The sequence below is a fragment of the Mandrillus leucophaeus genome, unplaced genomic scaffold (assembly GCF_000951045.1).
Source record: "Mandrillus leucophaeus isolate KB7577 unplaced genomic scaffold, Mleu.le_1.0 Scaffold391, whole genome shotgun sequence".
NCBI lineage: Eukaryota > Metazoa > Chordata > Mammalia > Primates > Cercopithecidae > Mandrillus > Mandrillus leucophaeus.
The window spans coordinates 1450156-1459061 of record NW_012104154.1 but is presented as its reverse complement, the minus strand read 5'-3'; positions in this window follow the sequence as shown (position 1 = coordinate 1459061).

The window sequence follows — 8906 nt, the reverse complement described above, 5'->3', positions numbered from 1 at the left end:
GCCACCCTCATCGCCAGTCACTCTGGATTACCTGTTTCCTTCCACCTAACGCAGCCACCCTCATCACCAGTCACTCTGGATTACCTGTTTCCTTCAAAGCATTTATCACCATTTGAAATGATCGTAATTGTTTTTGCATTTCCTCTGTTTATTTTTGCCTCTTTTCTAGGATATAATTCCAGGAGCACAAATTCTGTTGAATCCCAGTGCTAAGAAGTTCTGGCAGATAGTAGTCACTCATTAGATATTTATTGAGTAAATAAAAGAAAGTTGCAACTCAGAAGTACTGTATCAGAATCCTTGCAAAGTACATGGTTTCTCCTAAGAAAATATATGAAATATACAAGAAGAGAGATGGCTGAGGAAAACCAGGGCATGGGGAAGGCCTGGGCCTTTGCGTGGAGGGTTTTTAGTTAGTAATGGAACCCCATTATCTTGTTCATGAACTCAGCAGCCCTGGATTCAAAACATCTGGGCAAGGTCAACTTTTGACTTTGTCTCTTAACCCAGAGTTTATCCATTTATCCACTGAACAAAGTTGAATGTGCTCCCATTCTACCTCTTTTTTCTCATGAAACTTGCAAGACTTTGGACAAACACACACACACACAGTTTTTTGTTTTTTAAAAAACACTTCAAAAATAATCTGTCTCATTGACCTTTCATACGTGTTTTTACTAATTCTGCCTTTTATTTCTTCAACTATTTCACACATTGTTACTTTGTATTCTATTTCAGAATCACAGTTTCTTGAATGTTTTGTTTTAGTTTCTGCTGGCATTCCCTAACATTAGCTTATTTGTCTGGATGTTGATAACTGTAGAATGTGAGCTGATATTTTACTAGTGGTCCCATAGTCAAAATCACTCTCTCAGGATCTAATTCAGAAAATACTGATGCATACTGTATGCCCAGGAAATTAAAAATTAATAACACTTTTTGGTGTAAAGCAGGAATAAGTTCAACTGTTATTTTTTGTTCAACGTCAACTCTTTGAGTGGCGATGTTTAACTCTGAATCTTGCTGTGCACAGTATGCAGAAACAGCAGTCTAATCTCCTTTTGATTAATGAGAAAACATCTTTCTTTCTCTCTGGTTGTTTTCCTCTCAGTAATGCATACACTGAAAACTGAGAACACATATATACATGTTGCAAAAATTAAGAGTTTGGAAATGTCATTGTTTTGGCAGATGTGTTTAGTCTTTTAAGCATGGCCAAAATGGCCCCTTGATAACTTCATTTTAACTTTATGAGTGTTAATTATTACTGAAAGCTGGGGTTTTGCCAGGTCCTTCAGCTATGCGGGGCCAGAACTGGCCATGGGCTTTTTAGGATGTCTCTGATTTCAATGAAAGCTCCAGGCAACATTTCTCTTTTTTTTCCCCCAGACTTTTCTTAATTAAGTTTTTTTTTTCAAGCCTTACTGCATTCTTTATGCCAACCAACTGCATCTTATATTGTAAATTGGTTTTGACTCTGAGGCTTGCATTTTCACTCAAGCCTGACCCTAAGGATTTTGCAAACCTGGCTTTCCAACCTTTCTCATGTCTCTGTGCATGTGATTCGGGCTGAACGTACATGTATAGCCTTTATAAATTGTTTGCTTTTGGTGGAAATCAGTTTCAGGAAGCAAACTTTTAAAACGATTTTCTGAAGCCTAATTCTCTTATATTTGCTGCCTTTACCTAACTCATTGCCTTTTAAGTAGTGTACAGTATAGGCTCCAAAAGCAAGATCAGCAGTTGTCATTAGTCATCATGGTAGGAGAGGTAGCAGTAGCAATATTATCTTTTCCAAGTGAAGAAATTTGATCCATTGCCATCTTGCAATTTAAATTGCTCTCTTGGACAGATTTTGAGGAAGTCATACAAAGGAGTAGACGGTATTTGATTTATTATTGAGTAGGAAAATAAGATTCTGACATCCTTCCGTTCGTGAATACGAGTCTCATCATCTACCTGTGAACAAGCTAGAAAGGTTTTCTATAATAAGGGATTTGTCTGGTGTTTGTTCTGAGTTCCTGGCACGGGGCTTCTAAAGCCCTTGGATTTTTCTGAGTGGTGGAACTGTCTTTGTTATTCATGAGCCTCTTGGCTCACTCTTGAGTTGATGCTAATGAGGTGACACCCAGTGAGCCCTTAGACAGCTTCAGGAGTGGGGGCTGGACACAAGAAAGACGATCCATGAGATACTAGGATTGGGACTTTGGCGCAGCCCAAGCTCCAGAGAAGGGAGGGGAGGCTGGAGACCGAGTTCAACCCAGTGGTCAATCATACCTACGTAATGAACCCGTCAAAACTCCACACACTGAGCATCAGGAGCGATTGGGTTGATGAACACATGGGTTTGCCGGGAGGGAGGTGCACCTTATTTTCACAGGAAGCGCAAGGAAGCTCTGTGTTGGGGATCCTCCCAGGCCTTCCCTCTGTGTCTCTTCATCTGGGTGGCCCTGAGTTGTTCTCTTTATTGTAAAGCTATAATCCAAAGTGTAGCACTTTCTTGAGTTCTATGCATTGTTATAGCCAGTGATCAAACATGACAGGATTGTGGAAGTCCTTGAATTACTAGCCAGTTGGTCAAAAGTGTGAGTGGCCTGGGACACACTGAACTTGTGGCTGCTGTCTGGAGGGGGCTGTCTATGTGAATATTCATACACATACACTCGGGACTGACTGTGCTCTTCACCTGTGAGGTTCGTGCTAACTCCAGGTGGTTAGTGGCAGAAATGAACTGCAATATACCAATTGCTGTCAGAATTAAAGGTAAAATAAACATCTTTGAAACTGGCTAAAAGACAGACCTCGTATATACATCTGGGTGAAGCACAGAAAGTCATTCTGAATGAGAAAGGGTGATTGGTCAGGCTGAACACAATTTCTTTAGGCTTACGTACTGAGCATAGAGAAAACACCTTCTTGAAAAGCTGTTGAGTACTATGCTTAGAACCTGAGTGATGGGTCATTCATACCCCAAACCTCAGCATCACCTAATATACCCAGGTTACGAACCCTCACAGGCACCCCCTGAATCTAATATAAAATTTGAAAAAGAAAGAAACAAATATATATACACACACAAAGAACTCTTAAAACTCAGCAGTAAGAAAACAAGCTGATTAAAAAGTGGTCCAAAGACCTTAACAAACACACCGAAGAAGATACATGGATGGGAAAAAAATGTATGAAAAAAACGCTGTGTATCACATGTCACCAGAGAGTGCAAATTAAAACAGCAATGAGACACTACTACACATCTTTTAGGATGACCAAATGTGTAACACTGACAACACCAAACGCTGCTGAGGATATGGGACAACAGGAACGTGGCTGGTGGGAATGCAGAATGGTACAGCCACTTTGAAGGACAACTTGGTGGTTTCTTACGAAACTAAGAACCCTCTACCATAGGATCCAGCAATCATGCTCCTTACTATTTACCCAAAGGAGTTGAAAACATGTTCATCCACATACACACAAAAACCTGCACACAGATAGCAGCTTTCCAGCAGTTTAGTACATACCTGCCAAAACTTGGAGGCAACAAAGATGTCCTTCAGTAGGTAAACGGATAGATAAACCATGAGACATCCAAAGAAATGAGCTCGCAATCTGTGAAAAAATATGGAGGAACTTTAAATGCACATTACTAAATAAAAGGAACCAATCTGAAAAAGTCTGCACATTGTATGATTCTAACTATAAGATATTCTTATAGTGGTTGCAAGATCTGTGGTTGGTTGCAAGGGGTTGGGGATAGGGAGATAAATAGCACAGAGGAGTTTTAAGGCAGTGAGGATACCCTGTGTGATACTATAATGATGGATATGTGTCATTATACATTTGTTTAAACTGAGGATTTAAAACACTAAGAGTGAACCCCAGTGTAAACTATGAATTTCAGGTGACGATGATGTGTCGGTATAAGTTCATCAGTTGTAACCAGGGTATCACTCTGGTGGGGGATGTTGATAATGAGGGAGGTTATGCATGTGTGGAGGTAGGAAGTATATGGGAAACCTTATGCCTGCCTCTGAATTTTGCTGTGACCCTAAACATGCTTTAAAAAATAAAGTTGTGGCCAGGTGTGGTGGCTCAGGCCTGTAATCCCAGCACTTTGGGAAGCTGAGGCTGACAGATTGCTTGAGCCCAGGAGTTTGCAACCAGCTTGGGCAATATGGTAAAACTCCATCTCTACAAAAAATACAAAAGTTAGCTGGGCATGGTGGTGCATACCTGTGATCCCAGCTACTTGGGAGGCTGTGGTGGGAGAATTGTTTGAGCCCATGAGGTTGAGGCTGTAGTGAGCTGTGATCATGCCATTGCACTTCAGCCTGGGCAACAGAGTGAGACTCTTGAAAGCAAGCAAGCAAGCAAACAAGCAAGAGAAAAAGAAAGAAAAAGACAGGATAGAAGATAGAAGAAGGAAGGAAGGAGACAGGGAGAGAGAGAGAAAGAAAAGACAGGAAGGAACAAAGGAAGGAAAGGAAGAAGGAAGGGAGGAAGAATAAAAGACAGAGGCTGTTTTTCTGGGATACTCTGGGAACAAGCAGCGGCACTTGGGAACCAGGTCATAAGCTGCAGCAAAGAGTTGGGAAACTGTTCTTCCCGCATTGTATTGCATGCTTATTTGTAATAAATAAAAATAAAATAAAATAAATAAAAATAAATGTACTTACATTGGAATACACATTTGCGCTGGCTTCTTGGAATTTGGAAACTCAGCCAGCCTCAAGAGGCATAATAATAGTATCATCACGGCGAGTCCCATAGGCAGTGATGGATGAGCGTCCTTCAGTGTCTTCAGGACTGTGGGTGTATTGATTGATAGGTCGAGTAAAGCTGCAGCGGGGAGCAGGTGAAGCTGAGTGGGGATGGAGGTTGATGCCTTGGATGGGTAAGCAAGGCACGTTTTGGGGAAGCCCTGAAAGAGTTGGCTGAGGGGAGATTATATACGAGTGCCAAGAGAGGACCTGGCCTTGGCTGTCCACGTGGGGTCATGTGTGTGTAGATGCCCATGAGGCTGGTAGCATTTGGGCATAATGGGGTTTTCTGGATGCATGACATGGGGCTAGCATCCATTGAGACCATCGCTAGAAGAGGTTTATAAACAACACATTTTAAATTGTAGGCATGGTTAGGTGTACTGTCCAGCTGGCAACAGAAGACTCTGTGGGTTAGAGCAAAGGAAAGGCATGTGGACAGATGCACAGGGAAAACGAAATGCTGGAGAAAGTGACCTGACTTGTTTCATGCCAGTGCTCCCACCGAGAGCTAGAAAACATGGACAAAACTGTAGGAAGGAACCAGAAAGCTAGCAAAAGAGCAAGGACTTGGGGTCACAGAGCCCAGACAGAAGGTAAGCCAGGACCTGGAAACTCACCTTTGGGTGTCGTTTTTCCACAGAGACATCTGGTGATTTTCCAGTGGAAGCCGAGGGGCTGAGAGGTGGAGAGCAACCGAACGGTCATGTCTAAGACAGCCATCTGCTGTAAAAGGGTCTACTGGACATGCTGTGCAGGGGAAAGCACTGGCCGCCATAAGCCTTTGAGCACTTGAATTGGGGCTGGTGCAATCAAAGGATTAAACGTTTGATTCAATTTAATTTTAAATACTCTATAGTTAGTCTCAATAGCCTCATGTGGCTGGCAGATATTCTACTGCTTAGCACAGGTCTGGAGCCTCCCTTGGGTCCCGAGAAGGGCAAGGCAGCCACCTGGGAAGTGCGTGGGCTTTGCAGATGACCAAGGCTGGGTTCGAATCTTGCCTTGCTCCATAGTAACCGTGCAAACTTGGTGAATAATCCCTCCCTCTGTGTTCAGTTTCTTCATCTATAAAAGGAGAATAAATAAAGTAAAGCCTACCCCATAAAAAGGTTTCACATACTAGTGTCTGTACACAGCAGGCATTCAATAAAGATTAGATGGAATCGTCTATAGATTCTGGGCTCCAAAAAGCAGACATCATTTTTGAAAGCCGAGCTTTATTGTCTTCAAAAACAAATGTCAATATTCATGTTGCTGAACTTACATATTTTTTTTATTTTTTCTCAAAATCCCAGTGGCATGTTCTACTTGGGAAATAAAAATACATTTCACAATATAGACACTCTAGAGAAACTATTTCCGTAAGAAGCTACCAAAGGTTAATGACATTACCCTATATATCTCAACTTTACAATCAGATTAATTTATTTGGGACACACACAAAGGACTTGTTTTCCTACCAACTCGTTCTCATTTTTAATAATAAAAATGTTAAAGTGCAGTCATTTGCACAAAGAGATAGCCTGTTAGGGTACACAGTCTTAGGAAGCCACCTTCAGAGAGTGTATCGCTGCTAGAGGGAGCAACATGTTTACCATTCTTGGGCAGGAAAAGATGGGGCTTGTCAGGACCTTTTCTACCCACACATCAGGAGTCAGCTGATGGCTGTGATTTAGACTTGACGCCATCAGAGACAAGCAAAAATACTGTACAACTGCTTTTGACTACAAGAAAAGAATATCCCGTTGTATTATGGACTTCCGCAATACTGCAGCAAAGACTCCGCAGGTAAATTGCCACCTACCCTGATAACGTTCCCTGCACCAAACCAACATTATACATGACGTACCTTTTCTGTTAAGAAGGGAAAGAAATGCTGAGGGAAAACATGGAAAAGGATAAAGGTGAGGTTACTATGCCCCACCCAGCCATTGCACCATCAGGATATTAATAGTCGTTGTGAACTCCACTGTAGCCTGGCCACCGTCCTTGGGTGGATGTCTGCATTTATTTACCCTTGAGCTTCAGAGAACTGGGGTCTCAGAGCTGCTAGCAGCAGAATTTGGAGCCAAATCCAGGTCTTCTATCTCCAATGCCTATTATTTTCTCTGCTAACTGACTCCCTTACTGTCTTAGTCCATTAAGACTGCTATAAAAAATATGTCATAGATCAGGTGGCTGGTAAACAATAGAAATTTGTTTCTCCCTGTTCTGGTGGCTGGGAGTCCAAGATCAGGGTGCCAGCTTGGTTGGGTTCTGGTGAGGGTCGCGGACTGCACAGTTCTTGCTGTGACCTCATATAGGGGAAGGGCAAGGGTCTCTCTGTTGCTTCTCAGTCCCATTCATTAGGGCTCTACTCTCATGGCCTCATCACCTCCCAAAGGCCCCACTTCTTATGCCATCACCGTGGAGCCTAGGATTTCAACATACATTTTGAGGAAACACACACATTCAGATCATAACATTCCTCAATGGGTCTTACTAAAAACCAAAATTCTATACCTTGAACCACCTTTATCTCAAGAAAACAGTGTACGAGCTTGAGAATAAGTTTGTGCCAAGATATGTTTGTATTGCCCCATAAAAAAATCATAAAAATAAAAAAAAATCATTCTAATAAAAATTGGATGTAGACTTTGAGTGGTAATAAGGTATCAATGTAGGTTTATCGACTGGAACAGATGCACAACTGTGAGGGGGGTGGATATCAGTAGCTGGGGAAGCTATGCTTGTGCGGGAGCAGGAGGCGTACAGGAAATCTCTGTGCCTTCTGACCAATTTTTCTGTGAACCTAAAACTGCTGTAAAAAATGTCTGTCTGAGAAGATAGAGTGCAGTAGTTACTGTGCTCTGAGCACTGTCCGATAAAGTTTCATAAAGGAGCTCACTAATCCTTACAAGAACCGTATGAGGGAAGTTCAAGTAGCATCCCATTTCACAGATGAGGAAAGCAAGCCCAGGCAGGGTCACTGACTTACCCAGAGTCCCACAGCGAGTGGTAAAGGAGCTGGAACTCAGACCTCACGCTCGGTCCTCGGTCTGCACTTCCTTTAGAAAAAGATGAGGCACTGCGAGACTCAGGTGCACACCTCTAGATCTGGTTGTCTTCGGAGGGTTGTTTCTTTTGACGGTCCTCAAGGATCTCATCAAAGCATCATTCAGCAATTTATTTGGGGTATTTCTCAGAAGAGTATTCCATAAAAAGAGAAGACTGTCTAGGTTAGAGCTGGAAAAGACAAAGAGCACGTCTTGGTGCCCATGGCCTTGCAACTGGACTCTGGGGGTGCAGGAGCGGCCCATGAGTTTCGTGGATATGAACTTTGTCCTCCTAAGATGACCTGGAACACCAACCAGCACCTTCCTTTTCTTCTGCTGGAGCCCCTTGCTTGTTGTTCCCTGTGGACACTGCTTGATGATTGCACTTGGCTCTGGGGGTTGGCTGCTGAAAGCTAACTCAAGCTGCTGCCTGCCTTCCAACAAGCTGCAGAACTCTGCAGGTGCATTTTTGGAACTAATCTTGCCCCTGATGTCCCTCCTATTTATTCTCCCTTCCCAGTTTTCCTTAAAAAACAAAACAAAACACCTTAATAGTGTTTGTATTTTTGTAAGCTGCCTTTATTTGCCTAGGCCTGGTTACAGATATTTGAACAATCTTCTTTTTCTGTTTTATGTAGGCATGGACACCTGATTTTTGTTGCCTTTTTTCTCATTCTAGGTTATTTCTACCTGGGACATGAAATGAATGGAATGCTTGAGAAACTGTTGCCACACCATTCTGCTAGGTACAAATCAAAAAGAAAACACATCTACTCTTGGTGTAATTTCTAGCTTTGCCTCAAGAATCTTCTAGTAGCTGCTTTCTCACCTGGCTTAATGGTCAGGTCACACCCCTGAGTATGTCAGTCAAATGTTCCTATCACTTTTCAGCTTTGCTGTAGTTGTAACAGAGATTCAATGAAACCTGCGAAGCCTAAAATATGTACAATAATGGCCCTTTATAGAAAAATATTTGCTGGCTTGTGCTATAGATGATATTCTCTGTTCAAAATGTAAAATAGTTATAATTAGTAATAATGTTTTGCCTGCAAAAACAATCCTAGATACTTTGGGTTCAAAAAATAGCCTTTAGAATGAGATCATGCCC